A 22,984-nucleotide genomic window follows, 5' to 3' on the forward strand; every position below is an offset into this window, starting at 1 on the left:
AAAGTTACTTATCAGTTTTCATTTCTCGTACGAGAGGCTTTCACTGTCAACTTCCACCTCCCACAAATCCAAAAGCTATTTTATCTGGAGTTAAAAACTGAAATGATTGTGGAATCGGTTAATTCTGAACCTAAACATAATTCATATTATGCATTCTGGTGCCAATAGTGACATTACTGGAATGGCAAGAAGTAAAGAAATGTCTCAGTGGTTTTCACACAGCACTTAGCCCTGGGCTAGGGAGGCACTTAGCCCTGGGCTAAGAAACGATTCACACAGGCAAATTCCAAAGTGGGATAACCCCAACTTTAGCCCAGGGCTAGCTGGCCCTGCTCCAGAGCAGGGTTAACCTCGACTTTGCAGGGTGGATAAAACATGGAACGTCCCATCAAGATTAGGTAAGCTTTGGATAAAAGATTCTTCCGCTGTTACTTCTTCATTATTCTTGGTCCACTTGACTTTGATGGAGGGAGGGAAGAAACGGTTGATAAAGCAGATGAGAGTATTCTCTACCTCCTTTGTCACTTCATCTCTGGAGTAGATGATGCTTTCAGGTGCATCTGGGGGTTAAATTAACACTGAATCTAACACACTTTAAAGTTTGCATACTTTTGTAAAAGATAGTTCTAAAATGAAGCAGTACCTTTTGTCAGCAGCGGATAAACAGTGAACCCTATCACTGACCTGTTGATTCAGTAATTTCACTTACCTCTAGCCTTTGTTACAGCTGACTTGTCTTGTTTCCATAATGCCAAATCATTTTTGCATGAGGCTCTGTAATACTCTGCATATTTGTAGGCCCAGGAAACATGAGCAGCAAATGGGACCTGGCCATCCCAAACAATTTCTCCTCCTCTTGAAGTCTGCATAGTAGACTTCATCTTCATTCAGCATCACAAAGAGTTCAGTATCACTTCAGTCAAAGCATCCATAGCTGTGATGAAGTTCATAACTTCCTAAAAAGTAATTATAATATACAAGAATTAATAAAGAATATGATCTAAGGATGATATATACATATATATATATACACACACACACACACTATACATATATATATATATATAAAGTATATATATAACAACTTATTTTATTACTATTAGATACTAACATATTCATAAAAAGATTTACAAATGAATTTGCTCTGCTCATTTTGGTCATGTGTGTTTTGTTGTATTTAAAATCCCACTCACTCCTTCACCTACTAAAAGGATGGTAGATTTCCCATGATCTTTTGTTGAGGTGGGGACTTGATAAAGTTTGAAAATCACTTTAAAAACCACAGAGGAGCAGTAATAGGTAAAAAATGTATACTTACTTTATGCAGAGATGCAAACAGCTTCAGAGAAAAGAAGAATTTTGAAGTACATGGTAAAGTTGTTTTTTTTTTAAGATGTATTTTAGGCATTTTTATGCTTTATTGATAGCAACAGTGTGAGAGAGAGATAGGAAGGTATGGGAGAGAGAGAGGGGAGGACATACAGCAAATGACCGCGGGGCGGATTCGAACCCGGGTCGCTGTGGGAAGGACTGAGCCTTATGTTATACGCTCTACTCGGGGGCCCCCAGCACATGGTAAAGTTACAGTGTGCTGCAGTAATAACTCTTGTTCTCTCTGGTTTGAGAAGGAGGAAGCAACTTGAGGCCACTGCTGTGAAGCGAACCAAGTTGTTTTCATTCCATTTTCATGCAATTAGATGTTCCTTCCTCATGCCTACACCTCCAGTTCTGAGGTGAGGTGTGTGTGTGTGTGTGTATGTGTGCATATGTGCCAAATGCATCAAGTTGTTCACAGTTCCTCATGCCTTCACATCTCTGAACACTGGGTGTGACTGATTAATAAGGCAGGCCAATTTCCTCCTTCAGGACAGGGGAGAGTCCCTTGAGTAGGTAATTTTTTATTATTTTTTATTTGCATGTTTGTATGTTTATTTGTTTGTCCATTTATGTATTTATTCATTAATATTTTACTGGTTTAGTAAAATACCCAAATCATTCAAAATTGCATTTTAATATCTTTATTAAGGTCTATTAGTAAAATGTAACATACTTTAAAGGATAACCTGGGCATTACTTTCCAAGTTTTTGCCATCATGATGATTGATTTGGTTCAAAATGTCATCACTTACTTCACTGTAGAGCGTTCATAAGTCCAGGTTGCCGGGAGTGCTGCTTTCCCAACACTGTGGGTGTGTGTGTTGAAAGCACGTGGCAAACTGCAACCCAAAACTGCTTGATCTGCTCTTTTCCTCATTATTTCTGACCCCAGACTCTCGACACTGCTGGTACATCTGCAGGTCCTGTACATTGTGTTTCTACCTGTGCTTTTCTTTTGATCAGTGGACATTGAAATGGCTTCATCTATTTGTTTTTTATAGTTTTACCACTCAGAGATTATGAAAGTTGTTTGCAGTTGAACAGGGATTTCCAGTTAATGCTTATATGTTGGCCTTGCATTTTCCACCTACTGGGGTCGTGAGATTAGGAAATTAGGCCATAAACATACTTAACACAAATACACACACACACACACACACCATATTACACTTAGCAACTTTTGCCAGCCGGTGCTTGTTAACATGTTCCCAATGAGGATACATGCTGAACACCCCTCTGAAAGAAACTAATAATGCAAAATGGGAGAGACAAGTTAGGAACAAACTGTCCAGAGGAAACCATCTATTTAAACTGTGGAAAAGGAAAGAACAGAAGAAGAGGAAACATACTGGTCAAAGGAGCTCAGTCCTACATGGAGTTCCACCACATTAACACCTAGAGGAGAGGTCGCCGCATGTCACTGACTCTGATGAAGATGGGAGGTTAGCACGTTACAGGTGACAGGAGGCTTTAGAGAGGAATTATGCTGCTGGCATTAGCGGCATTCAGCCTACAATGTTCATTCAGTGTGTCTCCACTTAATACAATGAATGGGTATGCTATATATGTCATATAAGCTATATAAACGCTCATGAAGCTTGAAAGCTGTAATAATATGTAGCCATTGTTATATAATATGGTTCTATTATTTGGTATGATTTGGTATATTCTACACATCTATGGACAAGGACACTTATATGGGAAGACGATGACCGCTGTCATGGCAACAAACCAATTACTTGTGATAATGGTGGGTGTCTGACAGTAACAGCTTACTGAATTATTTAGTTTAGGGCAAGACAGTGATCCAGATTGCTAAAATACTATAGAGAGGCTTCTGTTAAAATTATGCACATGCACACAAAATGACACACAAACATTTGGACTCAAGACCTGGGAAACGTGGGCAAGGAAGTCTCATAAAATCTGCCTCTCATCAAATCCAAATCCTCTGATTCCTTGCCTGTGCTTCACTGTGCTCCAATACCGTCTGTGTGTCATATCTGTGTGTCGATGAACCATATGACTGATTGAAACGCCAACATATGGGCTGGCTAATTGGGTGTCAGAATGTGCAGCCTGATCAATGGTAACGACAGGAGGGGGTTGCTCAGGGAGAATGGAGCACTTCCCGGCTGGAGAGTGGCACAGGAGGCACCAGGGGAGGAGACTGCACAGTAAAGGCTCCGTCTCACAAACGGAAAGCTGAGCTCTAACAGTAGCAATCTGCATCTATGCTTTTAGTGAATATGTGTCAAAACGCGCAAGAACACTCACACACATACAGGCCTGTGTACCTGAGCATAGTCTCTGATGAACTTTAAATGTGCAATACACTGAGTTCCTCCTAAATGTGTTTAAAAAATGGTAAAACAAATAGTAATTTGCATGCTCTGTTGGTCCTGCTGCTTTCTCTCACATCCCACAAACACACACACACACAAGCAGGATGCACAGATGCATGCAGTTACAGGTGAATCTTCATCAGTGGCCCTCAGTATTCAATCAGGTAGAAATGGGACTCTTGATGGAGCAGCGCTCTGCTGGGAGAGGAGAGTGGAGGAACACTGTGAGTGATGCTGAGGCCAGAGTACGCTTCATTACTACCCTCTGATTGAATGAGTCTGGATTAAGCAGCTGTCTAATTTGAAATTTATCAGCCGAGGTAGTGTGTGTGTGTGTGTGTGTGTGTGTGTGTGTGTGTGTGTGTTCCCATATGTCTATGTTTGTGAGCCCCAATTTGAGTTTTAAACCTTCAGTGCGAGGACATTTTTGTGATGTGAGGTGATTTTGGCCGGTCCTCACTTCTTCAAGGGGCTGTTTTGGGGTGAGGACTTGGTTTTAGGGTTAGGGTTAGAATTAGGATTAGGTTAACGTTAGGCATATAGTGGTCAAGGTTAAGGTTAGGGTTAGGGGATAGGGTATGAATGTAGTCAATGGATGGACCTCATGAGGATAGAAGTACAAGGATATGTGTGTGTGTGTGTGTTTTGAAGTGCTGCATGTGGGCGGATGTCGTGATTCCCCTCTCCTCTCAAAAGGAGTGGTGTGACTGCATGAACACCCCTGGACATTGTGCCAAAGAGGCCCACAGGTTCAAGATTCAAGATTGAATAATTTATTGCCATATCAACCTTACAGTTGATTTGGAATTTGTTTCGGTGCGCTCAACAACAGCAAAACATGTAATCACACAGTACACACAAGAAGTGTCCACAGAAAACACACTGCCACAATTACAATACAATAAATACAATTACTGCAACTATATGGCCCATGCCCTTAAAGTGACACATTAAAGTGCATGTGCTTGTTTATACAACCAGTGAAGCATTTAGGATGCGGATTGCTTCAGGGTAAGTGCTATTATGGAAGCGAGATGTTCTGGTCTTAATACTGCGGAGTCTTTTACCTGAAGGGAAATGATTGAATAGAGGGTTTGACGGGTGTGAGGAGTCCTTTAAAATTTTTAAAACCTTTCCACTGAATGTGGATGTGGTATAGTTACAAAATGGTGGGGAGTTCACAGCCAATTACTTTTGAAGCTGTGTGCACGACTCTGTACAGCAGTTTTTTCTCATGGGCTGTAGAATTGCCATACCATACAGTTATTGAGAAAGTGAGCACACTTTCTATTACCGCTCTGTAGAACTGTAACATTGCAACCCTTGACACTCCAAATTTCCTCAGCTGTCTTAAAAAGAATAGTCTTTGGTGAGCTTTCTTCTGGATGTTATTGAAGTTGTCTTCCCATTTCAGGGAGGAGGAGATTATAGTCCCAAGGAATTTGAAATGATCCACTCTCTCTACCACCTGGTTGTTGATGACCAGCGGTAGTAGCTCTCCCTGATTTTTACGGAAGTCCACCACAAGTTCTTTAGTTTTGTTGATGTTCAGTTCCAGATTGTTTTTGCTACACCAGTCGACTAGAGAGGAGACCTCATACCTATAAGCGATCTCATCATTACAGGAAATCAGTCCCACCAGTGTTGTATCATCAGCAAACTTAGTCATCTTTACAGTGTAAGAGTGTGAGATACAGTCATTGGTGTATAATGAGTAGAGCAGAGGAGAGAGGACACACCCTTGAGGGGCACCTGTGCTAAGGGTCAATGAGTCTGAAAATCTATTGTTGAATTTGACAACCTGTGTTCTGCCCAGTAAGAAGTCCAAGACCCAGAGACATAGAGACTGATAAACCTAGCTGTAAAAGTTTGTTATATAGACTTGTAGGTATGATTGTATTAAAAGCTGAGCTATAGTTGATGAACAGTACTCAACCATAGGTGGCAGGTGCCTCTAGATGTTGCAAGATGGAGTGAAGACAGAGAGATACAGCATCATCCACCGACCTAGGTTGTGTATCATGCTGCACAGACAGAGATTGCAAGCAGTGCACGCGTGCACACACACATACACACACACACTTAATGTAACACACACTACCTCAGATCATACAGGCTTCCTATTTCACTGCTTGTAGGCTCACAGTACACCCATAAACTCTAAAGAGTTGGGTCAATTAATGATCAAAACCTATTATCATTTCCATTAGCATTTGCTTTAGCCTACCTGGAGTGTGGGATTTCCGCTGTTTGAACAATCCTATTTGTTATATTGTGCCAGACAAGATCAGTCAGTCCCAGAACAGTATCTTCAGAGAATTAATATCTGATCCTCTCACTGGGGAAAGGAACCAATTGATTATTTTCAGATCAATGGCCATGCATTTGTTATGGATTTTGAATGGGATTTATGGGTCAAAGACTCAAGAAACGTTGTATAAAGCTTGAGTTCAAGTAAAAACATTAATAAATCACCAATATTGGAGTTGCAAGGTTTTTCCACAACAGCAGTGAAGTGGATGTGGATGTCCCCACAGTCACGGCCTGGTGGAGCCTGTATCCACAGCCTTGGCTGACAGCGCACAGTGGTAGCACAGTGTCATGACTTTACTGCTGCTTTCATTCAACCAACTGACAAGTAGAACAGAGAACAGAGGGCGGCTGCTGTTAGGGGACCAGAGTCTAAATCCATTGCCTCTAATGAAGTATGTTTCAAGTCATGGAGATTCCCTGTTGGGAGTGATCTCTTTCTCAAGGAAAGAGAGGAAAGTGTAATCCAGAAAATGAAAAAGAAAAATGTGTGTGCTAGCTGCTTTTGTGCACTGGAAGCACGACAGTACGCTGCAGTAAATGAGCCATTAAATAAGCAATTAACATTATAGGTCTCAACTGTCAATTTACTTTATGGTGAAACTTAGCTTACAGCTGGGGCGTAATTTCCACTGGGGACGGGGGGACGGGGGGACTTTTTTAAGTCGCAAAATCGTGTTTAATACGCTACTGTTTGGCCAGCCGTCAGATTCTGGCTGAGAATGTGAATTGAGCTGCTGCTTGTAAGGCCCTGATATACTCAAAAATTGCCACGGACGAGTAGCGGACACGGACAGCCTGCCTATGCGGTTCTATAGTACATTTTGGCGTCTGTGGACCAGTGTTACCAACTTGGCGACTTTGTCGCTAGACTTAGCGACTTTTCAGACCCCCCTGGCGACTTTATTTCTCAAAAGTGACTAGCAACAAATCTGGCGACTTTTTCTGACCATGGGAAGCAATGTTAATGTGTTGAATCCCAAAGCATTTGGCAATAAATTGGTATGGCTGATGCCGGTTTGCTCTACTTGCTTGTCTAATCCAGAGAGGTCTGATGATCACAGCGCTTCCCACACACAGCGTAGCTCCCTCCCTCCGCTGAGAGCAGGGACTGTAGGATAGGGTCCACTTGTAATTGCTACTGGCAATTACTGGTATGCCAAAACTGGCCCAGGTGGGCGGAGTCAGCACTTATATTAAAACAGGCTACGCCGCGGCGTGCATAACGAGTGCAGCATTATTGATATGCAAATTATCATATGACATCATCTGGCGACTTCTAGCGACTTTCTGAGCAGCCAATAGCTACTTTCCTTGGAAAAGAGTTGGCAACACTGCTGTGGACGCAGACGTGTTCCATGCATGCGCACTTGAAAAATTGCTCACTGAATGAGGAAGCAGCAGTTCCTAAAAATGAAACGCCAACAGCAGTTAAATTTAATGTCTTTCTTTGGAGAGGGGATGAAAAGAAAGAAAGGAAATGTGAGTTGATTGATTAGTGGTTGTAAAACAGCATGATTTTTCTATTAACCTATGTAACTTGAAAACGAGTCCACCTTAAACCACAGCAAGTATCCGTCAACAATGTATGAAAAGCAGAGTCTCTCTCGCTGCTATTTTACTTTAACGTTAGACTCACACACCACAGGCTCAATAGGATAACTCCACTCTGCTTTCATATCAGAGATCAGATGAGGTGGAGGTGCCTATGGAAGACAGGGAGAAGCAGCACTGAGTTGCAGGTAGGTTATATTTGCTGTTGTATAAAGGGACCGGGTTAGGTGATTTTGGTTTGTTGATAATGAGAGGAAGGAGTGAACATGATAAGAAGTGAACACGGTTGAATTAAAAATAAAGTACACTAATAATAATACAACCAACATGATTTCAATATGGCTCCGGCTTTCCCATCAGCATTGTTCTAGAAGTATGAACCTTGTTCATGTCAACTGCTTTCATATCAGAGATCAGATGAGGTTTCAGATCAGATCTATTTTCATATTTCATAGGAGAAACCTGAGGGGACAGGCACAAGCAGAGAAGTGCAGGCAGGCAGGCAGAAAGCTGAACCCAACCATGCTAACCGAAAGCTCATTGTAGTGCAGCAGCTCACCAACAAAATGCTACCATTCCAAGAAAAGTGGCACCGTGAATTTCCTTGGCTCCACTATAGTCCAGGAGTCAATGGAATCCTATGTTTTTTCTGTGCTCAAGCTTTTGGACATGAAAGATCAAATCCGGCCAAGAATGCAGATACAACATTTTCCAAAACCGGTTTCCGAAACTGGAAAAAGGCAACTCAAAAATTTGTAGAACATGTCCAAAGCAATGCACACAAAGTTGCTGTCACTAGCCACTGACACAAAACAAAACCAGTAGATGTCCAGTTATCTTCGGCCAAAGCTGCACAGCAGCAGGAATCAAGACGGTGTCTCTCTGTACAGCTCTAGGCTCGCCAGGGAGCTGCTCTTAGGGGCCATGCAGCTGAAGAGGGAAACTTCTGCCAGTTACTAAAAATAAGAAGTGAAGATGACCCTGGCCTAGAGAAATGGCTGTCAACAAGAAAACATGATTACACGTCCCCCAAAATCCAGAATGAAATTTTAAATCTATTTGCAAACAGCATAATTAGGGAAATCATTAGCTCAATTCACAAGCTGCCTCTCCTCCAGTATTCCATTATTATTGATGGAACGCAGGACATAGAAGGCACTGAACAGGAAGCCATATGTGTCCGGTATGTAGACCATCATTTGGTCCCCCATGAGGCCTTCTTGGGGTTTTACGAAGTCTCAAGCACAACTGGGGAAAACCTAACAAAAGTTGCCACAGATGTGTTGCTGCGCTTGAATCTTCCGGTGTCTCGTCTGCGTGGACAAACATATGATGGAGCAGCAAACATGTCAACAGCAAGGGAGCACTGGCCAGTATAAGGGAGATGCAGCCACTGGCTTTGTCACAAGGAGGTGTGGTGAGGACCCAAACGCAGGACAGCGAGGCAGGTTGTGATCAAAACCCCAAGACCGGGTGTTTAATGAACATATAGCAGGTGACACAGGAAACCAAAAAACAAGAGCTCTACACAAACTGACACAAGTAACAGAACAATGAAGGTGTTTTCACATATAGTCCTCTTTAAACGAACCAAACTCAGTCCTCTTAAAGTGGACCAAAAAGTGGACCAATAGAAAAGGGACTCAGTTCTTTTTGCGTTCACATTGTCAGTTCATTTGAAAGAGGACTCAGTTCTCTTACTGGTTCACTTCAGCTCTGATGGGGCCTCAGTCCTCTTTCTGTTCACACTATAGTAGTTCCTCTGGAGCTCAGACCTTTACTGCTAGGTATGTATTTACTGTTATGAATTATTATTAGCCTACTGTTATTACTTATTTGCTATTCATTTATTACTTTTACCATCATCCTCGATTATCAAAAAACCTTTGACATAATCAATTGTACTTAAAAAATAAATAAAAGTAGTTTAATTACATTGAGAGAGAGGGAGAGAGAGAGAGAGAGAGGGTGAGAGAGAGAGGGAGGGAGAGAGAGATGTGTCTTTTATTTCAGAGGATTCTCCGCTTTTTCTCATTTTATTGCATGTGGTAAAGTACTTTTGACGTAGTTTTTTTTTTTTTACTTTCACGCGGCACTGCAGTGCAGTCCTAATGATGAAAGGCATATGAACTGAAAATTGGAGGAAAACCTTAGTGTTTCTGTGCGTTGTAGACAGTTGCCATTTGATGTGTTCTTCGTTCCATATCTGGAGAAGTGCAGTAGTTACATCCTCGGACCAAACTAGTCCACTAGTCTTGCTAGCGTTACCATGGTTGCCATGGTTGCGTCTATTTGTTTTTTTGAGTGTCCCAGTGCAATAGTATGTGATCTGTCTACGGCAAGCCTAGAGGGCTAAAATACAATGGCAAAGGGCGAAGCGAACCTGGAGCGCTTTGTGTTCACAATGCACAGGGTAAGCGAACCGCAACGTGGACTTGAAGCGAAGCGTACTCAGACCGAGGAGGTCTGAGTATGGTTCGTTTCAGAGGGGTTTGAGTTCTTTTGGAGTGTTCATATATGCGCAAAAAATGCTGACTAATCGCTCTGAGTTCGTTTGGAAGGCTGAAAGGGACCAAGTGTGAAAACACCCTGAACCGACAAAGACAGACTGGGGAACAAGACTAATATACACATGGGGGGTGATTATAAATGAGACACAGCTGGGGCAGACAGGAAACAAGGTACACGTAGAACTAAGAGAACTAGACAGGGAAACATACAAAGAAATACAAAACCTAGACCAGGCAAAAAGTCACAACCATGACAGGCTTTGTATGTACACTGTGGCCCCCACTGGGTAAATCTGGTCGCCCAGGCTGCTTGTACAGCGTCATCACTGACATCTGATGCCCTGGATTGGCTCCACAAGCTTGGCTGTCTGTACAAATGATCAGGCAAGTACAAAACTAAATTTGTGAACATTCCAACCACAGCATCAGGGTCAGTTAGCAACCTGCAGCCCTTGTGTCAAACAAGATGGATGGCCAGGACTCCAGCAATCCGGTCTGTGCTACGTCAGTACGAATCTGTGCTACTCAGCTTAGAGGACATGGCCCAAACGGATGGCTCAAACACTGGTGTGGCGGCAAGAGGGCTGTTGGAGAGATTTGAAAGAGGCACCACAGTGCTAGGACTCATGCTGGCCACTTAAGTAATCGAGGAGTTGGAGTGCCTTAATTGCACACTGCAGAAGCGAACAGAAACCATGTCTGGAATGCTCTCTGCAGCAGATTGTGTGAGGACCACCCTGAGGGCAAAGAGAACTGAGGAGAAGTTCCAGGAGATGGACAGCCACACAATGGAGATGATCACCAAGCTAAATATTCAGCCCATAACCATTCCCAACATCCGTCCACCAAAATGCTTCATTGGCAATGCCACTACTGCACACTCACCCACAACCCCAGAAGAATACTACAGAGCTGACTTCTTCAAGTCAGTTCTGTTACTGTGGATACTGCTGGATACTGTGGACATGCAGCTGAAGGACAGGTTTGATCAGGGTGGCCTGAAAACGTTGGCGAAGCAAAAAAATTGCCAGGAGTTTATCCTTGCGAATGAGTACAGGAAGCATGTGTTTGGTTCTTTCAAGTGAGGAGAAGAGAAAGGACAGTATAGAAGGATGGATTAAGGGAGTTAGGATAAATAAAGAGATGGGGTTGAAGGGAGAGATGAAGGAGGAGAATAAAGAAATGTTCTTTATATTAAAAGTTTGATTAATTGACTGTCTGTCTTTCATTTTAAAAGGTAAACATTAACTATGGATACATGAAGGTAAGAAGTTCTTGAAGGATCATAAAAAAGGGGATTACAAAAGGCATGTATTTTGAGTGACACTGTGAAAAGGTAGAACCAATGCCTATCTAATCTCAGGTATAACCAATACTAATAGTATTGACAGTGTGTGACTTCTAAAAAAAGTTTCATATTCTTTGATACATTTTGTATATGTTTGTTGTGATTGAAGTTGCAAATGACACATTATCTATCGATAGTGCCACAATAATGTATCATAGATCTGTCAGTCCTATTCTTCAAAATATATATATATATATATATATATATCCATAATTGAATAACTCAACATGTGAAGTTCAGTAAAGTTGTGGGTTAAACAATACAGAAAGTAAGACAGTTTTTCTTATGCATATTTAGTACTATTCTGGAAGAATTTAGCATGATGACCAACTTAATTATTTCCCGGATTTTGTATTGGTTACCGTAGTCCCTAAATGTATGTAGAAATGCAGGAAATGGGATTCAAATCGCAAATTTCTTTCTGGGGGAGTATCCCCAGACTCCCCATTTTATTGTGTCCCCCCCCACTTCTCAAACCAAAGTTACGCCCGTGGCTTAAAGTGCGATAAGTCATTCAGTTAAAGAAGCAAAATGAAGGCCTATTACCTCTCCATGTGGTTAATGCGGTAGTAAAATTTAACACCATTCAAAAAGCAGAGGAAAGAATCACATTATGGATCCAAGTTATGCTTGTCAAGGGGATGAGCGCGGCACAAAATGACTTCAGAGAGAGACATTAAAATAACAACAAATAGGATATATTATACCTTATCAGTCTGGGTCTGTGTGTGACCCTGTGTGTACATGTGTAAATCCCCAGTTTCCCTAAAATTGGCTTTTCAATGATGATTTGGATGTTTTGGTGCGTATACCATTTGCTGTGGGCGCTGTCAGGCGCAGGGAAGCAATAATAACAATGACGGAAAACAGAAATAAGAACAGTGAAGCTAAATATGCAACAGACAAAACCCATCTAAAAACACGGATAACTATCGGCATTGCTTTCTTTTTTTCTTTTTTTTTTGTTAATCCCCTGCATTCGTTGTCTCCTTTAATGCCTTTACGGATTCCGGTTACCTCAGCTTCAGGCTGGATGCCGTCTCAAAGTAGACAGCTCATCAAGATGAGTGACAAGCGTTGGGGCGTGAACTTGACCAAGGAGGGGAAAGGAAGGCAGAACTAACAATACACTTACTGTCATAAGACGGAAAGTTGCATATTGTAGCTTTAAACGACCAAAATCAGTATTACAGTTTGTGATTAATTAGTGATTAATCATTTCAGCTTCATTTCATTCTCTCCTCCTGCTAACCCATAAAAACAGCAGGCCACACAGGCTACAGGCACATGGACACACACATACCAGCCCATGTCTCTGTATTAGACCTCCCCACCTCAGCCTCCAACGAGCAGTCACCACCATTTACCCCCCACCATCTTGTTAGTTAGTGTAAATGTGTGTATATGTGCATCTGTGTGTGCATGTGTGTGTGTGATATGCTGGTGGTACTCCAGAGCCCTTGGAGCAGGAAAAGCTTTAGCCTAGAAAATCACAAAGGAGGTAAAGACAAGAGATGTTTTCCCCATAGAGAACAAAGGAGAGAAATTGAAATAATGGCTGGATGGTTGGTTGGCTGGTTGGCTGGATGGATTGATGGAGATCAGCAGTTTTCTATGTAAATAAAAATTACAAGACTGAAAGAGAAACATGGGGGAGGGCAGTGGATACAAATAGTTAGGCTACTCTTGGCCTTAGGTCACATGGAGAACAGCAGCTGCAGCAAGGCCATACAGCACCCTTTCAAACACACACACTCATACACACACAGGCACGCACACACAAATGACGAAACACGCACACACACACACACACACACACACACATACACTCTCACTCAGCCCTCACATGAACTCCACAGGCAGTCAGCCAACACTATTTTACTATGAGACCAGTATCCATGACCTCTGTGTCCGCAATAGCTGTCATACATATGAATAGCTGTGTGTGTGTGTGTGTCTGTGTCTGTGTGTGTGTCCATGTGAAAGCACACAATGGTGTGTGCATGCTTTGCATGTGTGAATGCACGTCCGCTACAGAGCCTGCACAGTCAACATAACCTTACAAGCACAAAAAGATGTGGACATAAGGTTAGCATGTGTTAGCTTTGTCTGGCACTGACCTCTTCGCATTTCAATCCTATTGCATGAATGCATCCATTGCATTGCTGTGATACATTTTTATAGTAAGGCTTCTTAACTTAAAATTTCTCTCATGGAAGTGGTTAATTACAGTGACACATGGACAATGTTTGAGGCAATGGAAAAGTTAAAGATTTTACCTTAGCACCTTAGCAGAGATGGAGAAAAAGTATAATGACAAAATAGTAGTTCTTGGCAAAAATTTCAGTCTGCATTGCCCCAAAGTCGTGTACATATCACTGTAATTGAACAGCAATTTGGAGGGACAAAACATGTCCCCAGATCGGTGTGGTCTGCTGTGGACAAACAGACAAAAGCAACAGATGCCAGAGGGAGGGAGTAGAGGATCCATGCTGTTGGCCACCTGCGCCCATGGCAGTAGTTGGCTTCCCAGGAACGTTGAGTCAGGCTTTACTGTGTTGTGGTTGTACTAGGGCAAGCCAGACTGGAGGAAACTCATAATAACACACAATAACACAAATGTGACAGATAGTGTTTGGGGAGATACAAAAGGGAGGATAAAGGATTTGAAAGCCTGCTAGCCAACAGGAACGTATTGACCTTATCTTCCGCAAGATGAGTGGGTTTCAAAGTAGGTCTCAGTGATGGGAAAAATGTCCTTGTATGTGTGTGTATGTCTGTCTGAAAAATGTCTCTGACTGACTGTCAGTCACTCACAGAGAGAGAGAGAGAAAGATTAGTGTGGGTGGATTTCTGATGGTGTCTTTTGTGCATGTCTAATTCCTATGTGGGTGTTAAAATAGAGAATAGGCAGACACACACAGACAAACAGACACACACACACACACTCCAGGACAAACTCAAGGTGGACACACATAAACACACACATACCCTAACCCATTGCCATTGAAGTGCTGCACTTTTACTTTAAAATTTTTAGTGAAAGCTTGCAGGTCTGTGCCTTAGCGTCACATAGAGCCAGTTTCAACATGCTTCATTAAATACATTATAGCTACATAGTTACTGCAACATTTTCAGCAGCTGTTACAGAACAGATTTTCTTGTCTTCATTAATAATCGTTTAAATTATACATTTATAATCATTTTAAAATACCTTAATACTTTAATTAAAACACTTATGTGAAATGGTAATTAATGTTATTAGTTTTGTGCCCTTCAGCAAAACCTCTGCTTCTGAGATGTGTCCATGGAAACCAATGTAGAATATTGACTGTGTAGGTCAGTTGGGTTCAAATCCCCACACACACACACACACACACACACACACACACACACACACACACACACACAGAAGACCACTTCATCATCAAAGAGATTTCTAATCAGTTGTGAGCTGCTGATGTTCCTATAGCAACCAGGGACACTTGCCTCTTGTCCCCAGTTATTTTAGTATGCTCACCATGTATGTGCATACACACACACGGACGTATTCTGACTTCTGTTTGTGTGTGTGTGTGTGTGTGTGTGTGTGTGTGTATGTGTGTGTATGTGTGCATATCTCAGGTCCATACAGTAAACTCTTGATACACTGTTTCAACTCTACGGGCTTCACAGTTTGCCAAGAGCAGGGTGATTTGGCTGTGGAGAGGTAGCCTTTTGACAGACCATGGCTTTGATCTATATATAGAGCCACTTGTGAGAGGGTTAAATGGGATATGCAGAGAGAGCTACCAGTCACACATGCTAATTGGGTCTTGGTGATAACCAGGTTGGGAGTTGATTGAGCTTACAGTAGTGCCCCATGAAATGTATTAGCTTTAGGATGGGAATCACAGAATTGGTTTGTGTATATTAGAGAGACAGAGAGAGTTTTGAGTTTGAGGTTTAGTTCAAATTTTTGTACAATGAAAAAAGGTATGGTTGCAATTTTAAGTTGGTCCATTTTGACACTTTTGCACCACTATCCACAAAGTGAACACGCTAAATAAATAAACAAAATTGACCTAGAGCAAAGCATCTGCATCTCTACCACCTTACATAGTGCCCAGAACCTCTCAAAACCCTCCAAGACCCTCATTGCCAAATAATGTTACCAATTGTTTATATACAGTAGCCTATGTACTTGCCCCTCCTCTCCCCTCCTATCATTCTTGCTGGTCTGGTAAATTGCCATTTTTGACTGTCACAATAACATTTAACAATTTACATCTTAATTTCCTTTTTACTCTTGTGGAATCATTTAGACACAGACACCAGCATGATGAGGGTCCGACCCCTGTATGACATGCGTGGCATGAACCAGACCTCCCCAAACTGTCCCGGACCCTTTTCAATACTCCCTCCTAGTTCCTTTGTACAGAAACCTCATTCCCAAGACATATCCCCAAGTACTTCACCCCTACTCTAGAGCAATTCATACCGTAAAAAAAAGGGCCCCACCATTTCCCCTCCAGAAGTTCCACACTTTTCCCCCCCAAGTGAACTTTGCTGAAAAGACCCCCCTCTAGGCTTCCACAATAGTTAGCAAATTATCAATATCCTGCTGCCCACTAATTAACACCAATAAGTAGGGATGGGACCATCTGCTTATCTCATGATACGAGTCGATACGCAATATGGGGTTCACGATTCGATACAACCACGATACGATGTGATAAATAAAAGTTCAATGACAACAGCCAGTCCCGACTCCGGTGCAGTCGAGAGAGAGAGAGAGAGAGAGAGAGAGAGAGCGTGTGTGTGTGACGGTGAGGCTGGCGAGCAGAGAGTATGAAGTTAGCAGTATAGCTGTGAACGCAGCAGTGCAGTGTGTGAACAGTTTAGGCCGAGTGAATTTTACGTTAACGTTAACTACTCTTATGGAGCGCACGTTATGGAGCGCACGTTATGTTCGCGTTATATATATAAGGATTTAAAAGTCACTCATCACTCGTGCTAATTAACGGGGCTCAGCGGGTGGACATGCTGCTCCACCAGAAACATTTTTAAATGCACAGTAGGAGCATTTATTCACTGACAAATAGCCTAAACTGTACACACACTGCACTGCTGTGTTCACAGCTATACTGCTAACTTCATACTCTCTGCTCGCCGGCCTCACCGTCACACACACAGGCTCTCTCTCTCTCTCTCTCTCTCTCTCAAAAGAATTTCGATATAGTGGCCCATCCCTACCAATAAGTCACCTCCATAAGCTCAGAAGTGGATGGAAGGCACCCCAGTCGTGAGAGTCAGTCCCTTGAGCTGAGCACGAATGCCATGCCACGAGGGTTCAATAGCGATTGTGTACAACATGGCTGACAAACAAAAGCCCTGTCTAATCTCTCTAAGCACCATGGAGGGGACACTCAAACCACTATTGACCTTCAGTGTTACTGTAGAGAACTGTAATCATGGCTGTAAAACCAGAGTGGAACCCCTACCCCCATCTCCACAAAAGAGGAATCAGATGCCCGGCCCTTGTCCTCTGAAGCCTGGAGCCCCCCTCCTCTGGTGGAAGAAAATACTCACTACAGTCCTCTTCACAGACTATTTTGCTACTCTGCTTTAGGGGGAAGGAACCTAGATGTTCAACTTTAGTTTTTGCTTGTGTGACCAGGCTTACTAGACAGGGATCTCCCTGTGCTCTCTACCTGTCACACTTGCTCTGCCTTTCTTTCAGGTTTTCTCCTAACAGCTGGCACTTAACGCACCACTGATTCCTCATCTGTAGGCTCTGCCTCTTCCTCTCTACCTCTGCAACCTCTGTAGCTGTTGATCTCCCCTCCTCCCTAGTACAACTCTTTGTCTCTGCCTTTGGCTCACTCCCTAGCGCTACAGACTTGCTGATACCAGAGGACAGTATAGCAGCGCTGTCGTTTTCATAATTTTCCTCCCCCTGCTCTCCTACAGCCGCTCTGCTCCCCTCCCTTTCCTCTGCTTCAATCCCGACCTCTCGGATGCTCCCTTTCCCAGCCTCACTCTCCTGCACTTGGTCATTTCCTTCTCTGCTTCCCCAAGCTCTCTTTGTGACAACACTTTGCGGCACTTGACGCTGCCTGTTCGGGCAAGCCTGCATCAAGTGTCTCTCCCTCCCACACCCAAACATTTCATTGTCTCTGTTGTCACATACACTGTGTAATCAAAGTCTTCAATGCTAACAAATGCTAAATTTGGCCTCATCATTATTTTTCAAGATCACGTGAACTTGTCTTCTAAAAGACACAACATGTCCCAGTGGTGATTTAAAACCAGTATTAACCCTCTTAATTTGCAACACAAGCTGACTATGGTGAGCAAGATCCTTTGCCAAAGCCTCATCTCAGATAAAGGGAGGGACATCAGAAATTATTACTTTCCTTGCTGGGTTGACAAGTAGAAACACTCGCATATGCACGTTTTTTTTAAAATGACACTTCACTCCATGAGTGCATTCATCTTATCAACCGAGTCCAGACAGAGCACAATAGCACTGTTCATGTGTGGACAGACTTAAAACTGTCATATCCAACAACAGCTCCCACTGCTAAACTACACTCCACCACTGAAGTCCCCACACAATTTTGACTCCATGCCGCCGTGTGAGCCTCTCAAAACTCAAACTCCCCGCGAGTGGCCACGTCAACCAGCAACAAGGCTGGCTGACACCCCAAAATCTACCCACTACCCTCCCCTTGCTTAGTGATATCACATACAAAACAATGTGTAAATCAGAAAAAGCAGCAATGACAAAAGCACTTGCAAGTAGCACACACAAGCAAACAGCAGCCACATGCACTTTCCACCCACCACCCTAGAGAGAGAGAGAGAGAGAGAGAGAGAGAGAGAGAGAGAGCTGAGACTCAGAGAGGACAACTGAAAGACAGACCTACAGACAGATAGACAGACACAGAAAGACGGATGGACAAATGTGGCCCAGCCAAATGTATTTCTTGACGTGTACTGTGGACAACAATAATCAAAAAGGCAACAGTAACCAGTAATGTCGTCCCCCACGAATGATGCAGTCCTGCTCTGGAACAATCAGTAGTATGTCACCTTTTTTGACCTGTAATTTTAGTGTCCTCCTTGGGGGAATCAGTGTAATTTTGCGAACACCAGAACACAGTGGTGAGATGCATGATTTTGTTTGTAATTAAGTTTGGTTCGGAAAGATGGACGAACAAACAAACAAACTGATGGAGACCCCCCCTGATGAAAACAATTAATGTCTGTTCACCTATACATCCTATCACCAGTCCTAGTGTTTTATGATTCATGATACAATCTGATCACATTATAGTGTGGCATGCCCAGCTGCTCCCCTGCCCATGCTGCATCTCTCCTACCACCTGTCTCATAACTCTACTGACACATGCATAATGTGTCAGCGCTGTTACTATTCTCAGTAGCCATTGTTTCTTCTCGTTTGGACAGGATGTTGACAGTAAGTAAGGTTTAGGGTGTCAGGAAGAGAGGAGGAGATGGGAGAAAGGGGGACGAAGAGACAAGTGTGAGGGGGGGGTTACAGGGAGGAACCAGGGGCGGGATGATGAAGAGTTTCCTGTTTAGTGAACGCTGTTAGCTCCCCATCAAACGGGTGGATAGAGAGAGAGAGAGAGAGAGAGAGAGAGAGAGAGAGAGATCCAAAAAAAAAGTGAAAATACAAGTTCTAATATCAATCACCCTGTGCAGAACTTGAAGCAGCTTTGACATCTATCTCTGTTTCAAAAACATAAAAGCAGTGATGCATTTTTAGCCTCAAAGGAGCCTTACATAAGAAACTCTCAGGTACTCCTAACTTGATTGAAGAACTACTGTTTATCTGCAGCAAGATAAACCCAGAGGTCTACTATATGTTCTTATTTACTCTATATGTCTATATTCCCGGTTGAGGTCGATACTTTGTTGACAGATAAACATTAAGTGCAGAGCTGAACAGGGGGGGAAATCTCAAATGTGTAACCAGACTTGTAATGTATTATCGAGTGTAGAAAATATCTTAGACAAATTACAGTACAAAGGGCAATAACTTTAAAAATGTTCTCAGAAAAGTATACAGAAAAAGCACACTGAGGCCCTGCCAAGATTATCAAAACTATTTCTGACCTACAACTGTCACCCAGGAGATGAAACTGTGTGTTGGTATTGTAGAACATCATTTTCAGAGTTAGAATGGGGTCAATCAATCCCCATCTGCCCTAGCTCCTTCACTGTTCCTCAAAAAAAGAATTGATCAGAGAAGGCCAGTACATTGTGTGTGTGTGAGAGAGAGACCATTTAAAAAACATGAGTGTCACTCCTCTCGCGAACCCCATAGGACCTTTGGTTGGAGCTCAGCACTGCACTGTGTGGAAGTTCAAACAGATAGCCAGTGGCAGCCAGCAACGGGACCCAAGTAGATGTCAAGCACTGCATTTAAACAGTTACTGACATGATGAAGGCTTTCAGTTCCTTCTCATGTATCACAGTTTCATTGTCAGGTTGTTGCACAAGAAACGGTTGTTTTCCTTGGGCTGCAAAATTAGCATATTGCTATTCTATTTCAGTGTAGACCAGACACTAAAATAACATCCTCAAAGTCAGATGGCATGGCATGTTTATTTAAAGAAGTGAGTTGATCCTTTGGGGTTTTTGATTCAACTGGAAACGTTGGGAAACTCTATTTACTCTGTGTATCCCGTGGGCATATTCTTCTCATGAAAGTATTCACACCTTGGAGCCACACATCTGCATGAAATTGGAGATGTGATTACTGAAATGCTGTTCAGAAATGTGTTGCTTTAGGTATAGAGCACCTCCTCCACCTCACAGGTCACACTGCAGCTGATTATTGTTGCAGCAGTATTTTCCACCAACAATCTCACACCCGCTTGTTTTCTCTCTCTCCTCCAGCCTGTCCAGTTCCCCCTCTCCTCTGTTCTTGCTTTCTCTGTCATGCTATTTTCACTGTTTTCCATATTTTTCTGATGTTTGCGTGGACATGCGAGATTCCCACATCTGTTCGTTCATGTAGTCTCTCCTTTTAATTTCTTTTCTTTGTAACTACACCACACAAGCTTTTCCTTCTTCCTGATCCTTCTATACTTTATTACACATTATTGTTTGCTTTGACTGAGGGTGTCCATGTATAGGCCTCTGACCAATTGTTGCTGGTCTATTTTAAGATATATTGATGTTTAAATAGATCTTCTCTGTCCCTCTCTAAATCAGTCTCAGATTTACTCAGGCAGAACGCTACAGATCTAGATGTAAAGATGTCCTCGTATAATACAGAATACCTTGTGTCAAAGATCCCTCCTTGAACTCTGCATCATGTTGGCTCCCACCCTCACAGACTCCCTGTCAACTTTCATTAGGCCACCCTCTGGGTTTACAAGCACAATAGAAAGATTACTCTGTTATGTTATTAAAGTTGCAATACAAGTCTTTGCAATACAAGACCGATCATCACTTCAGTGTGTGTGCTTTTTGACTCTTTTTTTACTGGCTTGTTGCGCTGTGTATCTGCGTAGTCTGTTTGTTTGGGTTTGTTTTCTGTTTGCCTCTGTCATATTCACCCTATTAATCAGCATGTTTGACTATGATCCTTCCCAGCTCACCTCCCCCTTTGTATCTGTCCGTTACCGACCGTGTGCCACTAAATTAATAAATATGCATAGTGTGGACTGCGGTCCAGTCGATACCGCTTTAGTGGAGCCCTTCAGAACCTAATCAGAGAGCATTCTGGCTTCAGCTGCATGGCTTTACTATTCCTACTCCCTACTGTATGTGATTCACTCAACAGGGCTCTGTTTTCAAAAAAACGTATTTACATGTTTCAACAAGATGGATAAGTATTCTCTGCATGGATTCAATGGATATATGAGTTCCTTATTTTGCAGAGATGGAGAAACAAATGTAGCACAACAAATTATGAAAAAAATTATTTATTCAGACAAGTGTATTACAAGAATCCATTAACAGGCTAAGGCAGTGAAAGTCAGCTGATTGTCTTTTAAATGTATAGGTTTGCTGTTACTAGTGTAGGTGTACAACCTTGAAATCTGAAAAGTGAAAAGTCTGCAGGTCAGGATGCATAGACAGAGAGAGAGAGAGAGAGAGAGAGAGAGGCAGACAGAGATAGAAACAGACCACACACAAACACACACAGATAAGAGAGATATCTTATAGATGCAGCACATTGCAATTTTAGTAAAGTTACATTACAATTGGTTTGTCAGACATCGTCCAGGAGCTCTGAGTTTGCTGCTTCAATCCAGGAAGCCTTATGGCCTGCAGCTGATTGCACCATAATCAGAATCCCCCCAATTGCCCAACTCATCAGGGGACAACCAAACACACAAACTGAATGGCTCATTAATTAACCAAATTGCCCTCCCTTCCTCAGCGTGCGTCTATCCCGCATTACCTAACTTGAAGCAACCTCAATAAATAAGTGGATAATCTGGTTTAAAAGGCACTCATTTGGATTAAGACTAAAGAAATGTTTATAGGGGAGCTGATTGCATGGTGCTTTGAAAACTGCAAAATAAACAACAACAAAAAAACAAAAACAAATTTGCACACTGCCAGAGGCATTGTTTCAGGCATTATTTGGATTCATTCCAGGCACAAAAACATTAGCCGATAAATGGTAAGCACTCGAATGCAAAACCATTATGACAAACAATACTGACTCAATACGCTCAAATTAAAACATAACAATATCTATCATCACTAATATTTAGATGATTATTTGGCTGGCTTCATGACACACACAACTTCACAAGTTCATGGCATCATTTTTGTCCACTCATAGACCTGATGGCTCTGGACCACCTAAAAGTGTGAAATTATCTCTGCGGACTTATATCAACACTGGCATAGTGTTGATTTTTACGCTCTCAGAGTTGACACTGACAATTTTGCTGTGATATTCTTTTACACCGTAGAAACACTGAATTCAAAAGAATTCAAGCAGACAGATTAGAGTTACACCACACAAAACTGGCCCAAACCTCCTTTCACCTGTGTGGGCACTTCATCAGCTCTTTCTGTCTCCAATGCAGATCCGGGGCCAGCCTGACAAGTGAACAACAGCGCTGATTGAATGTAGAACTGAGCCCCATGTTAATGACCCCAGAGACTAATTTCTCCCACTGCCATGATTAAGACGATGGCAAACAGACGCTCCCCCTATCATTTAACAGGGCAACGATCACATCCATGTCCCCTCACCCCGCACTCCCATGCTCATTACTGAGGAGCTGATCACGCAAGGGGAAAGAACAATTCAAGTGCAGAAAAGACACTCCCCAGTCTTCATCCAGTGAATGGTTAATTCACTGTGGAGGAAACCACATGATAATTGGTGACAGAGAGGATGAAAGCTCTGCAAAGTGCAGTCTGGAAATATGTTTGTCAGTATTCATTTTCTGTTGTTGTCTCTGAGATCCATTTTATTGGTATTGAAGGAATCATTACCCTTTATTAAAGATGATTGAGCAAGATGGCTATGGTCTGGTATGGAAGATATCTCT

At 42.4% G+C, this 22,984-nt stretch overlaps 1 pseudogene; it reads right to left on the reverse strand.

Annotated features, from left to right (window-relative positions):
- Nucleotides 1-345: 345 nt before the first annotated feature.
- Nucleotides 346-10,724, reverse strand: LOC139645911 (H-2 class II histocompatibility antigen, I-E alpha chain-like; annotated as a pseudogene).
- Between the last annotated feature and the right edge of the window lie 12,260 nt (nucleotides 10,725-22,984).

The sequence above is a fragment of the Centroberyx affinis genome, unplaced genomic scaffold (assembly GCF_046629955.1).
Source record: "Centroberyx affinis isolate AG114_WGS23_722 - 3 ecotype Tasmania unplaced genomic scaffold, CSIRO-AGI_Caff_v1 ptg000927l_1, whole genome shotgun sequence".
Taxonomy (NCBI): domain Eukaryota; kingdom Metazoa; phylum Chordata; class Actinopteri; order Beryciformes; family Berycidae; genus Centroberyx; species Centroberyx affinis.